Genomic DNA, 18,451 nt, shown 5'->3' on the forward strand with positions numbered 1-18,451 from the left:
AAATTTGACGGAAAAGGTTGTAAAAATAGAAGTTCTTTTAAAAAAAGATTTGTTTTTTTATGAATGAAAACTATATTTTTGTGGCATGCCTTGGTCTAATTAGGAATGCATTTAAGATAAATATTTTATTAGTAAATAGGGAAAATAAATATTGTTCAAACATAAAGAACAACTAGGGCATGGTACAGTACATTTTTTTTTGGCAAGAAAATACCTCCAATTATATATTTTTAAAATTTTTAAACAATTTTAAATTGCAAACTCAAAAGCTTAACGCACGGCGCGTATAACACAGAAAAAAATAAACAAAGCATAAACCGAAAACAGTTGGGCGTAAAGCGTTACTGATTAGAATTTAGTATTCGAAACACGTGCTATAAAATGTTTTAACTATTCATTTGTTGATTAAACAAAAAATTCTTATCATTTTAATTTTGTATATTATATCTATTTCACCATTATACAATTACGGCCCTCTGAGGAAGTGTATATCTCAAATTGTCAACCCGAACTAAGGTTATTTCCCTGAGGGCTTTATCCCGAGGGGAATAACCTTGGTGGGGTTGACAATTTGGGATATTCACCGAATTAGAGTGCCGTAATTGTTTTATTATACCGAACAAACAAAGGACTAACAAAAATGCATGGTTTCAAATGTGCTAGATGAGATATTCACCTGCTCTTATATTTTTGATGGGTTATTCACCGGTGAATAATAGGATTATTCAATGATGACATAAATTTGGGGGGTTATTCAACCTTTCTTGCGATTAAAACAAAAAATATCCAAATTAATCAATGTCACATGATTATATTTCATCCAATAGAATTAATCCTTTATTATGTAAAGTATAATAATGGTCAATAATAACTCTGGAACTTTATAATTTCTTGCAACTAAATAAATTTTATTACTTTCTTTTTTAGTCGCTAATATTGGTAGCGACTTCTTGCACTTGTAATTTCAGTTATGTACATTCGTTGTCTTCCCGATTGTCCAACATTTGAAAGTTACAGTTAAAAAAGGTATGAAAAAATGTTGGACAATTGGGAATGTTTTGCTAAGAAATATACATGTAGGTTAATTAGAAAATTTTTTGATAAAGATAGTTTTTAGGTTCTGTGAAGGGTGTTCATGAAAAGAAAAACAATATACTAGTATTCTGTTAGGTTTGTGATGTCAATGTGAATTTTGTTTGCCTTAGTTTTTGTTGTTTTTTTTTTTTTTTTGTTTTTGTGTTTTGTCTACTTGAATATAATCCTTTATTTGCCACGGTTGTTTGATTCGTCATGGTTTGAATTATTCCTTCTATTTTGTTGCGTCAGTATTTATTAGCTGATGTTTGTTTTCAGATATTTTTTTTATAAAAATTTATGTCATTCGTATATGCTTTGCATATTTATATATTACTACACCACTTTATGCTGCTGATCAGTGCTGTATAACTGTCAATTCTAGCTTCACACGAGAACATAATGTACCTCTTAAATACCGTACGTGTACATATATTGTGTTCTACGTGTGTTTTTTTTTACTTGTATGAGAGCGAGAAGTTTACATTATAAGAGGCAATGATCAATTAGCATTTAAATTTCTGTAATATAGCTGAGAAACGCCTAGTCTCTGAGTTGTTTTGATTGAGAAACATTCAAGTCATTATGGTTTAACGAAGTCACCCTCTTTTAAATATAGCATATCGCAACTGCGCTTCAAGGTTGCCGATCTTCGCCGATTGACGAACTGTTGCGTTACACAACGAAGATCAAACTTCAAAAGTAAAGTCAGTACATGTAACTCTTGATGTTGAAAGCAAGCCAGTGGCATAGAATATTTGACGATTAACTACTTTGAAGTCTCCAGTATTATTTCTTTGATTTAAAAAAATATATATTTTCTTGTTTAAAAATATTCTCATTTTTCAAAATCTTGAGCTTGTTTTCTTGTCACTCTTTCAAAATATCTGTACATTCATTTTTATTTCACCGTAAATAAAAAAAATACGCTATTTCACTGCTCCTTGTAGCTATTTTTTTCTTCTTTTCGCGATTTCTAGACTATTGACGCTTCTTGACGCCTCTTGTTGCTAATGAACAATTGAATTCCCATCGCACAGGACAAAATTAACTTTTTCGGTGGATTGTATTTTGTTTTGTACAAGTAGATTTCATTTTAACACATTCCATTTTGTGTATGTAAAAAAGGGACTAATTAATTATTACATAATATCCATTTGTGTCAATTAGAGTTATTGTGAAATTTTAGAGCAGTTAACCCCCTTTTTCTATCAATGTTTGTTAATATTTAAAACATATATGTAATTCACATTATTTTATAATCCTTTAAGTTGGCATGGTTGCATATCTGTCAAAACATAGTTTTGTTTACAAATTGTGATAAGGGATAGTTCGGAAATCCGATAGCTAAGGTACGGACGCCCTATTGTACTTGCGAGACTCTCCATTGGAATATTTCCGTTGGTTTTGTATGGAAAACCATATGTATTTGTGAACTTGAATAATAATATTGTATGCTTTTTTACTGAAATTAGGACTTCTGATAATGACATTATTTTGTGGATACAGCATTGTAGTATATTTTGAAACTTTTGCAGTTATTCATATTCAATAGAACATTTAACTTATGATTTTGTTTTTCGTTTTATCCTCTACCGCTAGTTTCCCCGCAGTTCTACATTTCGTTTTATCCTCTACCGCTAGTTTCCCCGCAGTTCTACATTTCGTTTTATCCTCTACCGCTAGTTTCCCCGCAGTTCTACATTTCGTTTTATCCTCTACCGCTAGTTTCCCCGCAGTTCTACATTCAGTTACTAGTCAGTGGTACTGTAAAGAATATGTAACTCAATGGAAAAGGAGTGGGGTACATCATGGACTAACATGTCAGTGTCAGCAGTGGCGGGTCTGGAGAGTAGGTTTCGGACAGAACCATGCCCCCATTTTTGTTGGAAAATATGATTAATTTCGCACAGGATTTGTCTAGAAATGAACAAACAACAACCCGGAACCACTCTTTGAAAATCTCTGGATCCGCCCCTGGTCATTATTACAGTAATTACACTCAGGCAACAGTGGCATCGGGTTTTCAAGGACAACTGGAAACCCTCATTTCAAGAATATTATCTAAAAAGAAAAGCATTAAAACATGATTTTTCAACTCTTTATACTTCTATTCCCCAGACTTAGTTAAAATCCCGATTCAAAAAGTTCCACTATATAGAAAGGTCACTGCAGATAACTTTATGACAATTTGTAGAAATAAAGCTATATTAAGACACCTAAACTAGCAAATCCAATATTTTTTCCTGTAAAAAGTATATATTTTTAAAAACCCTACATTACGGAGATCCATAAAAATAAGATAGATATTCTTTTCTATTTTGTTATGAAAATCTGTAGCCATGGTAACATAATAAAAATATACATCAGTTTTCATAACAAATTTTTGGTGCCTTCCCAAAACTAATTGTCAAAAACAGGTTTTCTAAAATATCAGGAACTTAAAAGCTGCCAGAAGAAGTAAGTTGACATGGTATTATTGTAAAAAAAAAAACAAATAAAAAGTGTACCCTTTTCTGCTCATTTTCAGAATTTTAATTCTTAAAGTTCGTGCGAAATTTTGCCTTTTTGAAAAACAGCCTGTTGGTGCGGGGAAGAGAATCCATTCCGATGAGAACCCGAATCTTTCCGGATAGCTTAAAGCATGTATTTTACACCTCTACCTTCACAAGTATTGCATCTATTTATGTACGATTGCTGTACTATCCACAATCAATATTTCCACCACATTTCACCTCTTATTTTTAAGTTTTACAAAATTAGACCGGGTCAGTTTTGTGTACGAAACTGTGCACCTAAATCACATTTGTATAGTGCAACCAAAACATTATACACTGTTGTTATTCCAAAAAAGACGGTACACCTATATACAAATATGTAGTACTTGGTGGAGAATCCTCATACTTTGTAAAAAACGATTCCAGATTATCTTCCAAATATACCGAAAAATGCTTGAAATTTTCATCGACAAAATATTTGTTCAGTGTGGTGAACGCATTTTTCAACAAACAGTCGGTATTCCATGCAGTGGGAACAAATTGTGCTCCTCTACTAGCTGACCCATTCCTTAATTCTTATGAGGCTGATTTTATAGCTGATCTGATCCAAAAGACCTAGATTTTTCAAAGACCTTGAGATAAAGGATACTACAGACACTGCACTGTGAAGTCAGCCTCATATCTGGACTTACACTAAGAGATCAATGGAAAAGGCAAACTATTGACTAAAATATACGACAAATCTGATGACTTTTCATTCCGTATTGTAAACTTCTCTTTCATCACTGGCAACACCCCTTCAGCATTTGCGTACGGACGCTTACCCTACCGGTCCATTGTCCCAGTTTTTAGAGGAGTCCGAGTTGCTCATTTGCTTTTGTTGCTTTGTACGTTTTACTCAGGTTATTTTATATTCTTTGTAGTATGTGTCTGTTTTTCCTGTCTGGTCTTAGTCCCTTGATCATATTTCTTCTAGAATCTTTGTATGCTTGATTACTATTTTTCTCAAATTTACTCAAACTATGTTTTACAACAAATGTATGTTTTTAACAGACGACTAGGATCCTGATTAACACAAATTGTGCACCTTTTCTGTAAAAAGATAAAAAAGGTGCCACAATTAGACTAAGGATTTGGGGAGGGGGGGTAGAACTTGTCTCAAATATTGACTAATATGTATGTAACGGAACAGAACCACACAAATTTCATTATAAACTCAATTCAAATTAGGACACATTACAAACTAAGCATAACATAATAGATATCAAATCGGGACTTTTAGCAATTACAAACATGCAAAGTCTGACGTGAATTAAACATATCATATGATTCTGACCAAAAAGCACATCAATTAAAACAATTCCTAATGTTAAGTTTACTTAAATGTATCAATAATTGGATTAAAAATGCATTATCCATATCAATGAACAGAATAAAAACATTCTTTTATGAACTAATGATTTTGATTGTTATATTGATTTTCAAAATTTGTCAGGTTCAATAAGAGTAATCAAGGGTACCAAGGCTATAACGGTAATCAAAGAGTAATCAAGGAAACCAAGGCTATAGCGTAATCAAAGAGTAATCAAGGAAACCAAGGCTATAGCGGTAATCAAAGAGTAATCAAGGGTACCAAGGCTATAGCGGTAATCAAATAGTAATCAAGGGTACCAAGGCTATAGCGGTAATCAAAGAGTAATCAAAGGAACCAAGGCTATAGCGGTAATCAAAGAGTAATCAAAGGAACCAAGGCTATAGCGGTAATCAAAGAGTAATCAAAGGAACCAAGGCTATAGCGGTAATCAAAGAGAAATCAAGGGTACCAAGGCTATAGCGGTAATCAAAGAGTAATCAAGGGTACCAAGGTTATAGCGTAATCAAAGAGTAATCAAGGGTACCAAGGCTATAGCGTAATCAAAGAGTAATCAAGGGTACCAAGGCTATAGCGGTAATCAAAGAGTAATCAAAGGAACCAAGGCTATAGCGGTAATCAAAGAGTAATCAAAGGAATCAAGGCTATAGCGGTAATCAAAGAGTAATCAAGGAAACCAAGGCTATAGCGTAATCAAAAGAATGCAATCCTAGGACAAAGACCAGACATGGAAAACAGACATACACAACAAAGAACATAACGTAACTAAAATTATACATACAAAGTAACAAAAGTAAATGAGCAACTCGGACTCCACTAAAAACTGGGAGCAAGGACCAGGTACACCGGTAGGGTAAGCGTCCTCTGCTTTTCTAGAAACACCCGCCGAGTTGCTCATAAAAAACAATTCATCAAGGTGAATAGAATAACTTCAAAAATTACGTCCTGCGAACTGCACAATTATAATTTTAGCACAGAAGTAATGTTGTCTTTACCGGGAAGTATAACTATTGCCTTTTAAAAAAATTTGATCACACTATCCTGTTTGAATAATTTGAATTCAAAGTTCTAAGGAGAGAATCAATTATTATTACAAAAATGCCATATGTGTAATTTTTGCTTTATTACATTATACCCTTACATCTATTGACATAGATAATTTTAAGGGTTTGAATGATTTATAATGAGTGTTTTCACCTTTGTGTGCTTGGTAAAGAATATCAACATGAAAGATATGATGAAAAAGTATGAAATGTATCAGATATCTGACAGTAGATTGAAATTTACGAATGGTGTCCGTATTTCGATAAAAAAGTTTGTAAAACAGTTTGTTTTTTCTGTTAATAAAATAGAGATTAATCTCATTAAACATTTCCCGAAATTAAAATCAGGATCCAAAAAGAGATAATGCTACATTAACAATATAACAACTCCGGGTTACATTTGATTTTAATTCGGCATTGGAATTGCTGTAATACTGACAAGAATATATGCTACTTGCAGATGTTAAGTTTTTGGCGTTTTGCATTGGGCCAAAGTCTTCAAAATATGTTGATACCAACCATTTCGAAGAAGTAAGTTGCAAAAGAACTTCTTTAGATGTGATTCTGCTTTAAGTTTCTTCAAGTGAAATACAGACCAATTCATCTTTGAATACATTTAAGAATTTATTTTTTATTATATAGATTAGAATTACTGACACAAAAATGGTGTGTATTAATTTTGTTTTCTTTACAGTGGTTTAATGCACTATTGAAATACATGGTAGTATAAATGGTACATATTTTAAGTTCCTCTATTGATGCAAAAAAACAAAAGACAATAAAATGCTCTTCACTGTCACATATGGGGTAATCGAAAAAGAAAAGGAAATTATGACACAGTGAACAAATCGATTCAGGTGGATACACCGTAACGATCCACGAGTTCACGACCATTAAACTTCGGTAGTGATTACGTTAATCTATGAATTATCGAAATTTATTACACTTGGAGCATTCGACAAAACACTGCTATCTATATAATAAACAATATTTCACGATGTGGAAAGAATTTATAACAGGCTAAGAGGACAAAGGGGAACTATTCATGAAAAAATTTGTTTGTTTAAATAATTAACCAATTTTTAAATGTTGTTATAATTTACGAATTTTAAGTTAAACTATTTTTTTTTCACAGCTTAACTTTGATCATTGACCTTAGAATAATGTTGTCAAGCGACACAACTGGAGAGTTAATAATAGCTGCGAACAAGCTATTAAAAACTGCTGTTCGAATCAAAGAACATGTAATTGGTGTACAGTCTTTAACAGTTACTAATGTTAAAAATGGACATTCAGGTAATATCAGACTTCACTTCTCTATTTAAGTTAATGGTATTTTTATTCATTCTCTTATTTTTAGACAAAATACTGGTATTTTAAAAGTGCATTCTGTCTTAAAAATAAAAGAAAATTCAAGGTAAATGAAAGTGAAGACAATCAAAATGACACTAGGAAATTCGAAAATTTACTGTTGTGAACAAATAGAACTTGTTTCATTAAAAATTACATTGAAAAATTCCCAGTAATACATGTGTTTTTTCTAACCTCCTGGACTTTTCATTGAGTCATATTCTTTTTAATTTAATATTTATTTACTGAAATGTAGTAAGGATATTTTAGTTCTATTTCACTTCTGATGGTAATTGACAAAGTTTAAAACTATGTGAAAACGAAGCTAATTATTAGTTTTCACGTGATTTGTGAACCAACAGGAGTTTACTTCGATCATAGAACCAGAATGAGTAATATCAATACATCCTAAAGTAATTTTCTAAACGTCATTCGTGAAAAAAGAAGACTTGTAGTCACTGAACTTATTAAATGACAAGGACTTAAACCACTTCTAAATGTGGCGTATTCATACATGTTAGATTCGTATAAGCATATAAAACGTTTGCCCCTTATATGCATATTTTTTTATTAAAAAAATAGTAGTTAATTTAGAGCATACCTTTGTCAAAATCAGAGTCAAAAGACATAAATCAGCAATATGTAGTGAATACTCATTTACATTAAGTGAATGCTAATGAACATCAATGATTCCATAAAGTTTAGTTCAAGAATCAAAATTCAACGAGTAAATCATTAAAATGATTGAAGATGTCTATATGGTCTATGTTAAGATGGACAAAACATTTTATCCAATCAGAAACCGAATTGTATCAGAACTTAAATTATATTTATATATCTTTAATTACAGAATAACCCAAATTCAAAACAAAAGGATTCAGAGAGAGAGAGAGAATTACTTATCAGTTACTACAACAAATCAGTACAAACATAAATTTTAATTTTAATATTTGTGTGTTTCAGTATATATGTCTTTGAACTCGACCAATGATTTCTGTGAATATCTTACAAGTCTATCCCCGTGTGATACAAACGAGGAATGCACGATGGCAGGACTATCACCTGTTTGTTCTGAGAGGTATGAGCAGTGAAACTTTATTATTATATAGATAAAGAAAAATACATATCGTAAAATTGTATCTCAATTTTCACTTCTGTCTCATTCGTCTCCACTGCAACTAACCCCTAACGCAGGTTTAACGGTTCCAACACCGGATTCATGATTTTTTAACGCAAGTGTTTATTAATTTACGGTCATTTCCTGCGAAAATAATTGGGTAGCCTAAGTAAATTGCTCTGATATGAATGACAATTTCGTTAATCTATATAACAATATGAACATTCGGTGCTAAAATGATCAAGCTAAAGGTAGTTCTTGTATTCAGAGATATAAGTTTACCGTTTTCTCAATCACTCGTGAAATGCAAATGCAAAAACAAAGCGAATGTGTCTCATTTTTAGCTTTTTCACACCAAAACGGTTTGTCGTGACCCTCAAATGCTTGTAGGGCACTGCTTTTGCCATTATTTAGTCTGCAGAGTTACCCATGCATTCAATGACATATAAATAAAATCCAGAATTGGCACAATAGAATATGAATAGACAAATTATACCTATATTTAAAACATTGTTGTCACTTTTTCAGTGCAGGATGTGATGTTGTCGAAAATATGTACTCGGCATAGGACGTGGAAAATGCTCAAAACAATCATACTTTTTGTCCCCATCCCTCAGCCTATTTCAAAATATGTTAGAGTTTTTTTTTGCTGCAAAACCCAAGAACCAATAAGGATATGAGAAATAGAATGGAGGAGTAATCAAGGGAACCAAGGTTATAGCGGTAATCAAAAGAATTATAATTATATAACTTTAATTGAGAACATGTTACACTTTATGAGATACGGGATCTCTAAGTTTTTTTGCGAATATGTGAGCATTTATGGGAACATTGAGAACACTTCAGACTAAATGATGACGAGAGGGGTGTCCTATATGCATTTGAGGGTCACGACAGATCGTTTTGATGTGAAGAAGCTAAATATAAGACCAAATTCGCTTTTTTTTACATTTGCTTTTCACGGATAAAAGAGACAACGTTATACTTCTGAATGCAAGCAACTACTTTTAGCTTGTAACAATGAATGCTCACATTGCTATATAGATATTTATTCCAGAGCAATTTATTTAGGTTATCAGCTTATTTTCTCAAAATGACCGTAAATGATAAAATACCGGAGTTAGATAACTGTTAATCCGGCGTAGGGACCGCAAAACCTTAAAACCTGTGTTAGGGGTTGACACGGTAGTCTCAGTGTCTATTTCGTCTAAACACGATATATTGACTTTCTACTGTTTAGTTATCCTCCACAATGCCGTTTGTTAAATTTGATTAGCAAAAATAAAGTTTTCGTAAGAAATAACTATACGTTATTAAATTTCCCATATTGTTACAAATTGGTTGTAGTAAATAACCAAGGTATGATAGTTCGTAGAAACACGCTAGCAGATTATACTTGGAGATGAAACAGGTTCTATGTAAAATTTTCACGCATCCCATTTGATAGTATTATAATTATCATTTACCGAATCTTCTTAAAACCAATGGCGTTCATGTCCATTTACAATTATTCATACTTTCTGTCATTTTCCATGTAAAAGTCTTTAGAAGAAAGAAATGTTCTGTCACTGCATTTGATTTAATCTTTTAAAATCATTTTTAAAACATATTTACCTTGCATAATTGCTGCACAATAGTTATTCATGATAAATATTGAATCGAATAATGATTCATATCATGTTTAAACTTTTATAGGACTGTAAAAACTGGTGAGATTTAATACTTACCTTTAACAACTATACTGACATGTACAGTAATAACTTGCATAGATATAAATGTGTGAAAGAGGAAAGCTTGTAACTTCAATGGCAAAAGCGGCGACTTCGATTATCCCATTGTCAATTAAATATTCTATTACAGTAAAATTTTACATAAAAGCTTGCACCTAACAACTAATACGTTCTGCGCTAGAAATCACAGTTATAATACCAACGGCGGCAGAATGATTTTAACAAATGCTTGTTTTTTTCATGATATATCAGGTTAGGTTGTTTATAGTAAAAGTCGTCGCTCCGAAAGTTTACAGTCGTTAGCATTAACTTATTGACCGATAAGAGTGTTCGTTTTCTCTCACTTCATAATAATTCAAATAAGAAGAATGACTGGTTCCTTGAAAGAGTAATCAAGGAAACCAAGGTTATAGCGGTAATCAAAAGAATGCACTCCAGGAAAAAAAAGACCAGACATGGAAAACAGACATACACAACAAAGAACATAAAGTAACTAAAATCATACATACAAAGTAACAAAAGCAAATGAACAACTCGGACACCACTAAAAACTGGGATCATGGACTAGGTGCACTAGTAGGGTAAGCGTTCTCTGCTTTTCTAGAAACACTCGATCCACGAGTTCATTATGACGAACATAAAACATCTGTAGTGATGACTTCAATCTTGTAGCAACATAACCATGTTCCAGAAGCCTATTTGTTAAGAGTTCTAGCGCGATACAAAAAGTGTGCGTAGTTTTGACAAGCTCTGGCATAAAGTATGAGTTGTGATATGAACACTCCATACGCAGGTGCTGAAGGAATGTTGCCACAGATGAAAGGAAAGTTGACAATTCTAAATGAAAAGTCATTTCGTTTGTCGTAAAGTTTTCCTCTACCATCGATCTCTAAGTGTAGGTCATGAAAATACAAATTGCACGTTTTTTAAATACTCTCGGTCAAACCCCGTCGTATTGATCGTATCTACCTGTGCGATTGAGTTTTTTTCCAGGGTTGGATGACGTTTTTGTACGATGTCTATTTGGTATTCAAATTCAAAGCTATTTCTACTTTATTTCCACAAATAAACATTAATATGTATACTACAATGATTACATATAATATTTTAGTATATGCTTCTCAAAATAATTTCAATAACAATGGTGTCTATTGATGATTTTAATTCACTGTGCAGAGGACATTTCAACAACAATAGTAATAGCAGTGGTAATGTGTATTATAACCATGATCATGCTGTTTGGAATACTTGCAATTGTGTTGCGACAAAAGAGAGGAGGAAAGAACAAACTTCCTATTATGGTAATCGTTACAATAAGTATATTGTAGTAAGTCAATTTCACTTTAACATCGACTAAATGACTCAATTAGCATATTTTATATTTATGTTTAACCTTACTTGAAACAGTGAAATAAATAGGCTATATTCACAAAGATTCGTTTTAACTGTCCATTCATTTATTTTAGACATTAGTGTTATAGAAACTAAAAAATAAACAATATATGCTGTGCAATATTACATGGACTCTCAGATTCAACATCATGTGACGTCAAGGCATACTTTTATTTTAAAACGTTTACGACACCTAAATGATAATTGCAGGAAAGTTTGGATGTTGGGTTTGAGTTTACTGTTTGATTTCTCTTGTTACTTGTAGTAAGTTATTTCCTGCTTCCTTTTCAATAAATGTTCAGTGTCCTTTATATTCCCATAGTTAGAAGGTTTTTTTTTTCTACTTGATCAAATATGGAATGGGTTTAGCTTACAAGTGCATATGAATAATGATTTATATTCAGGCTTTGCCTATGGTGAACAAAGTTATTTGTACTCAAACAACATATGATGTTTGTAATAAAGCATCCATGTTATTTAGCCCTACGGTAATATGCGATTGCTATATGGGGTTAAAAAGAGTTTAAAAGAGTTGGGAACGGCTTACGTTATCTTCTACAAACAAAGATAATACAGATTTAATAATAGAAGTACGAAACAATCGTTGGCATAATGTCTGTGGTCTATGTAGATTTTATTTTATCAAAAAGATTATGTGTAAGAAAATCCATTATCGTTTATATAAAAGAACTCAATTTGTTCTTTGTTGTAGAAAACAGCACTGTATGTGATCCATATAATTACACGTATCCTAATGCGTAAGTATTGTTCAGCCTTGTATATACATGTAGTTTATTTTTGGATATTTAACTTCCAAATATTTGGTTCTAATGTTCCTAATGAGGAATTGCTCCTTGAAACACGTGTGTAGCATATCGAAAGTTGCAATATCTATATGATTCGTGGTTTTGAATTTTGAAACCACTAGAACGTTGCCACAGCTGATGGACTATAGGCCACCAAGAGTATTCACCAATCCAGTAGTCAGACTTGTTTGATCACGAACTATATATTATCTACCGATATTAGGATGCGTACCTTATAATAAACATTGGGCTGCAATTATGTAGGTCCTTTGACATACTTTGGTATTCTGGTATACATTATTGTTGCTGGATTAGGCTCCTTTTTGATGCATTATTGTACTCAATAAAACTACCTGTAAGAAAGCACCGACTGAGTGAATATCTATCCAACGAATAAAAATGTAGTATGTACTAAAAATAACCGATATTCTTGAAACTGAAGAAGAACTTAATGTCAACAATACAAATAAATGGATTACATAAAAATGAAAGGCATTAGAAAATCAGTTTATTAGTCATTTGTATATATAACCAATATATATATATATATATATATAACCTTATTTTAGAGAAGAAGTGTATGATGAGATTCGAGAACACGAACTTGACCCATACCTGTACCGCGAAGAAAATACTGATAGCATTAAGGAGAGCATGAAAAGTCAAAATAGGGATAGCATTTATTTGGATGTAATAGGGTGATTTTCGTTGGTCAAATATGACGCAACGAGTAGGAAAGAAATTAATATAATGCAAATTTGAAAGTAAACTTATTATATTTGATTTATTCAGTGGGGAATTAGCAATGTTCCAGGCCATTACAGTGGACTTTTTCCAAAGAATGTTAAGTGTAACTGATTTGTCTGTATATATGTTTTTTATACTTGAATTATTAAGGATAATTAGTTATTTTTAGATTTTTAGTTTTATGTCATATTTTTCCATTATCTTATATATTATTTAATTCTTAATATTTGTTTGAAAATTAAATAATGTTAGTATAAGCTACTAAATATGAAAAAATACATTATATCACATCAATAGATAAAATGGAACAAACTCGTGAAATATCAAAACGTATCCAACCGGAGCAGAATATTTCATCCTTTCGTTGTTTTCTGATCTGAATCAACGACCACTTTTATTTGGCACGTTAGCATTTTTTGCCTAAAAGAAGTAATGTATAGTAGAACCTGTCTACGCTTAACTCATTTTGAACTTATTAATTGGTTCGACTTGAACAGAAGTTCGGTTTACCAAGATTCATTCCGCATTTAAGGAGATAGACCTAGGGTAAGGGGCACAACTCTTAGAAATCATTGGAACGTTTGTATTCAGCATTTTACATCAATCTCATGTAAGCATCAAAGTAACATGGACTGATTTCATTCTGTTTCAAATGAAAGCTTGATAGGCTTTGGTGAAATTAATATGTTACAAACGTATCATGGATTTCTAGAGTTATGTCCCTTACCCTAGGTCTACCTCCTTAAGCTGATATAAATATATTTTAAGCAGCGTCCGGCTAAGAAAGGCTTTTCGGATTATTCCGTGTTCGGTTTAATCTTTTTTACTGTGTAAATTTATTACAAAGTTGTATGTGGGACATCTTTCCATATAAATAACTTGTGTATTGTGTATAGCAGCCATCTATGTAAGCCTTTAATCATTATAATTGAACACAACAATGCATCAGCTAGGATGTAAATAGTGTTATTAGTCTATAAGAATTAATAAATGAGTATTAAACATGTTCGGTATCTACTGGTTTTCCTTTATTGAGATAAAACCTTATTGAATTCTTTATTATTTCACAGTTTGAGAAAAAAAAATCATAAGTTAAAGACTTCGTGGTTAAATTGTGTTGTATGCCCATAAATTTATCTAATCATTGTTAAAAATGGTTATTTTGTTTTTAAACGCATTTAGCCCTGAATCAAATTCCTATAAGAGCATGTCAACAGTTTGAGGAACATGCATGAACAATTCATTAAGAGAGTGTTTTGAACTAAAAAGTTCTATAGAATCATATCTTAATGTCCTTTGATCAGAGAGCGAGGATAATGATCAGATAGGTAAAACACACACCCAAAATAAAGAACATAAAAGAACTAAAATAGCAGGTATAAAAAAAACAGCAGCAAATGAGCAACGCGTACTCCACCAACCACGGAGGAAATGGGCCCATAATACTCAAGCCAATTCTTTATTGTATTGTTAATTTACCATAAAAAGCGCTGACTCCTCAAGTGTTGAAATTTCATTTCTAAGCTCTTAATGAGTTAATATGAATATAAGAATTCTCTTCAAGTTAAATATGATTCACATGATAAAATGAAGCATGTTTTAGATATTTTTCAAAACGAAGGCCTTGGACCACAGGAAGGAAGCTTTGAGTTTTGGAACCCGAGTAAATTCCATTTGGTTTACAATTTAATCACCCTTTTCAAAAAGTGCATTAAAAAAAGAAAAATACTTTAATATGGTAAATACTATCACAAGCTTTCAAGAATATAACACCGATGACAATGCATACAAACGGTATTTCAGACCGCAAGGGATTCTTGGATTTCCTAGTCATATAGACTATTTTCAATGCACCAGTTTCAATGCAAATCAACGTCGATATAATATAAACACCAAAAATATGTTAACTGGATCGGTCAGAACATGGTTGGTTATAAATTTTTACTACTCGAGTAGAAAGTCATCCGTTTGATATCCAAAGGCGAAAGTGCTTAGACCTGTTAAATCTGTAAACCTAGTCATACAATGTATTATAATTCAATACATTTCACCAAAAGATGGTGACATTTACAGACATGATTAAAATGTTGTTAAATCATCCCCATTAATAAAAATTAATATACTAGGCATTTTACTTTTTAATTTTAATAAAGTATTGTACTAATACAAATTTTTATGAAAAACATAAGATTTTAACTACTTTAGAGGTAAAATGTTGGTAGAGAGATAAAAAGAGGAGAGCACAGATTTATGCTTTTCCACTATATCTTCTTAGGATAGTGTCGTAGCAGTAAAGGTCTTATTACTGCTATTATTTTCTACGTTTTCCTCTGATAATAAACATTGGTTATGATACCTTTTGCAGATAATAACAATGTTGTTTTCGGGTTTGTTTTCTGGTTCAACAACTTTTTGGCATGTTTTTGTGGTACACAATGTTTTTGCTATATCGAGTCTTTGAAAAATGATATAGCATTGACACAAGTTGACCTACTTAAAACTTTCATACATTTCAAAACTAAAGATCTCAAAACGTTTACCTACTCTGACAGAGAATCAATGCCTTCTTGTTCTCGTTTTATCCATTTTTTTAGTAGTCCTCCCTAGCATACATCTTCAAAGTTATGAATCTTATTTATGGAGCCAAGTTTACCCTCCTTGGACCCTTTGGAAAGGACCTTCCTCAGTTGGAAGCGATGGTAGCCATCTTGGCTTAAGATATGAACATGGAATTTATACTGTTGTAAAACAGTCATCGCTGATGTCGTACACCAATCAAAGACTGGCGTCTTATCCCACTGCTAAACACAGATTATGAGATAATCTCTAAGGTGTTGGCAGAAAGATTAAAACTTGTACTACCAAATATTTTTAGCACGGATCAAAAGGGATTCGTTAAGGGTCGAAATATTTTTCAGGGTAAGATATTGCTACAAGACATCATTGATTATGCATATATTGAGGACCAAGAAGGGGCTATTATATTTCTTGATCAGCAAAAGGCGTTCGAGTAGAATGGGGTGGATATATCTTTGTATGCGGAAATTTAGGTTTGGCGAAAAATTCAGGGGATGCGTATTCAAACTAGTGGGTTTACGTCGAAATACATCGAGATATTCCGTTCAAATCGGCAGGGATGTCCAATCTCGCCAATGTTATATATTCTGTAGACTATCAGACGTTTTGTGAATACTGACATTTTACAAAGTTCAAAAAAGTTATAATATTGGGTTGCCAAAATTTGGATGTAAAACATTTATTAATTGAAACGATTTTGTTGACAGTCAAGTGGGCAATTTGGAAATATAGGAATATTGCCAAGTATCAAAAGAAGGCAATTTCTAAATTTATGATTTGTAATATGATAATAAACGAAGTTGTCTTCATGGCAAGAACAAACAGAGGTATAATAGATGAAAACCTATACCTCGAAATGAAAAGGGTATTCATTGATTTTTCATTAAATTTTTATGTAGTATTACAATCTATAGTATGGAAAGCATAATTGTAGTTAGCCATGTACACTCCCTCCATTGTATTGTTACTTGTATGATATGAACGTCCTATCATATTCCATGGTATCATTAAGTCGATGTCGTCTACGTAAGGCTGTGGTTTTGCTCAATATGTGTTAGAAATAGTTGTAGACGTATTACAGTGTTATTTCTAATTTTACAGGCCTTTCAAAATTTATTCTTAATGCTTTCTTCCGTAACTTTCTTGTTGATAAGGGATTCTGACATTCTATTGATGTCGAATTTATTTAGCTATATTTTTCAATTGACGTCATCATGATTTGTCAAGTCTGTGATTAATTTAATATAATGAATCAGAGCCTGAATGTCAGTGTGTCTTATTTAAAATTGACAATTAACCACACGGATGCCCCAAATGAAAGGAAAAAAACGTCTATTAAAGAATGTGCTGTTTATGTTTATGATGTATCATATATGCTCGTAGTATTTTGACAAGGTATCTGTCTACATATTTAAGAATAACCAGTTGTCCATTACCAATGGCTAAAATTTAAGGTGATAGCTAATTTATTTACAACAAATTTTCTGTAAAAAGAGTACAAGTACGGGCGACCTAATTGACAACATCTGATATCTCAACTAAATGATTAAAAATCAAATTGATCGATGCTCAATTCCTTTCTTCATTTTAGATATGAATGTACCATGAACACTGCATGGTTATATCAAATTAAACGTACCTCTTTGGTAGTAGATTGTAAAATACAGAATAAAATTCGTTTTTGAGCACATCGAATCTATATACTTAATGTTGGTTGTTTGGACAATGGGAATATGAAAGAATAAAGAACATTTATGAAATGCTGTTATATAATGAACGTGTTAAAAATTTCAGATCTGCAGAACCAATGTTTTAAGCATGTTTGAACGGATAAACGCAAGCTTGAACCAAGTTTTATACATAATTTAAGTAGTAAAGTTAATATCATTGAATAGATTGCTAATCGATCTATTCACTTCTTGTGTTAACAATCCAAGACCTTAAATCGTAATCTACCTGTGTATAACTCTTCACTTAAAGCAATGAAACATATGAACAGAAATAAGAATGAATTTGGGAATAGAAAGAGGAAAAATATATCAATGTTTCTCAGTATTTGGAAAAGTATTATTATACGTACATCCGCCTTTTTACTACTAGGGTGGTGAGACCAAAAAAGGCTAATAACTGATAGTAACTGTATATAAAACGGTCATTATTAACCCTATTAGAAGGGTTCTATTTAATTTTGAATCTCTTTAATCAGAAATAAAAAGCTACAGAAATACACCTAATAGTTAGATGCCTGAATTAGGGTGCTGTAATTAAATATCAATAAACTTACGAAAATACATCAAAATTTACAATGAAAGACAGGTCCGTGTTATGTGTGTGTTCACTGTTGCCACATAAAGAAACACGACTTTAAAAAGCCCCTAAACATCAATTTAATGCATTTTGATCCTCGATAAACCGAATATCTGTCTAAACTGAACAAATTTTAAGGTCTAAAATGGGTGAGACAGGTTTCACTGTGTTATGTATTGGGTTAATTAATTGGTCAGTAAATAGTTAACAGTTGTATACACATACTTACTCACGACCATCTGTTGATTGATTCCAGCATCACAGGATAAAGATCTATAGTTTTATTTTGATAACATTTTATGACACTATACCCCGTTGAACTTTACACTGATTTAAATAATTGCTTTTGACAAGTAAATATTTTGGTTCGATTGAACTTAAGAAAGTTAGCCTATGGTCAGAGTTAGAATTTTTAATGTTTTATTTATAATTTGTAGG

The sequence above is a fragment of the Perna viridis genome, chromosome 6 (assembly GCF_037379345.1).
Source record: "Perna viridis isolate PV_CMFRI_1.1 ecotype Kerala chromosome 6, ASM3737934v1, whole genome shotgun sequence".
In the NCBI taxonomy this organism is placed as follows: Eukaryota; Metazoa; Mollusca; class Bivalvia; order Mytilida; family Mytilidae; genus Perna; species Perna viridis.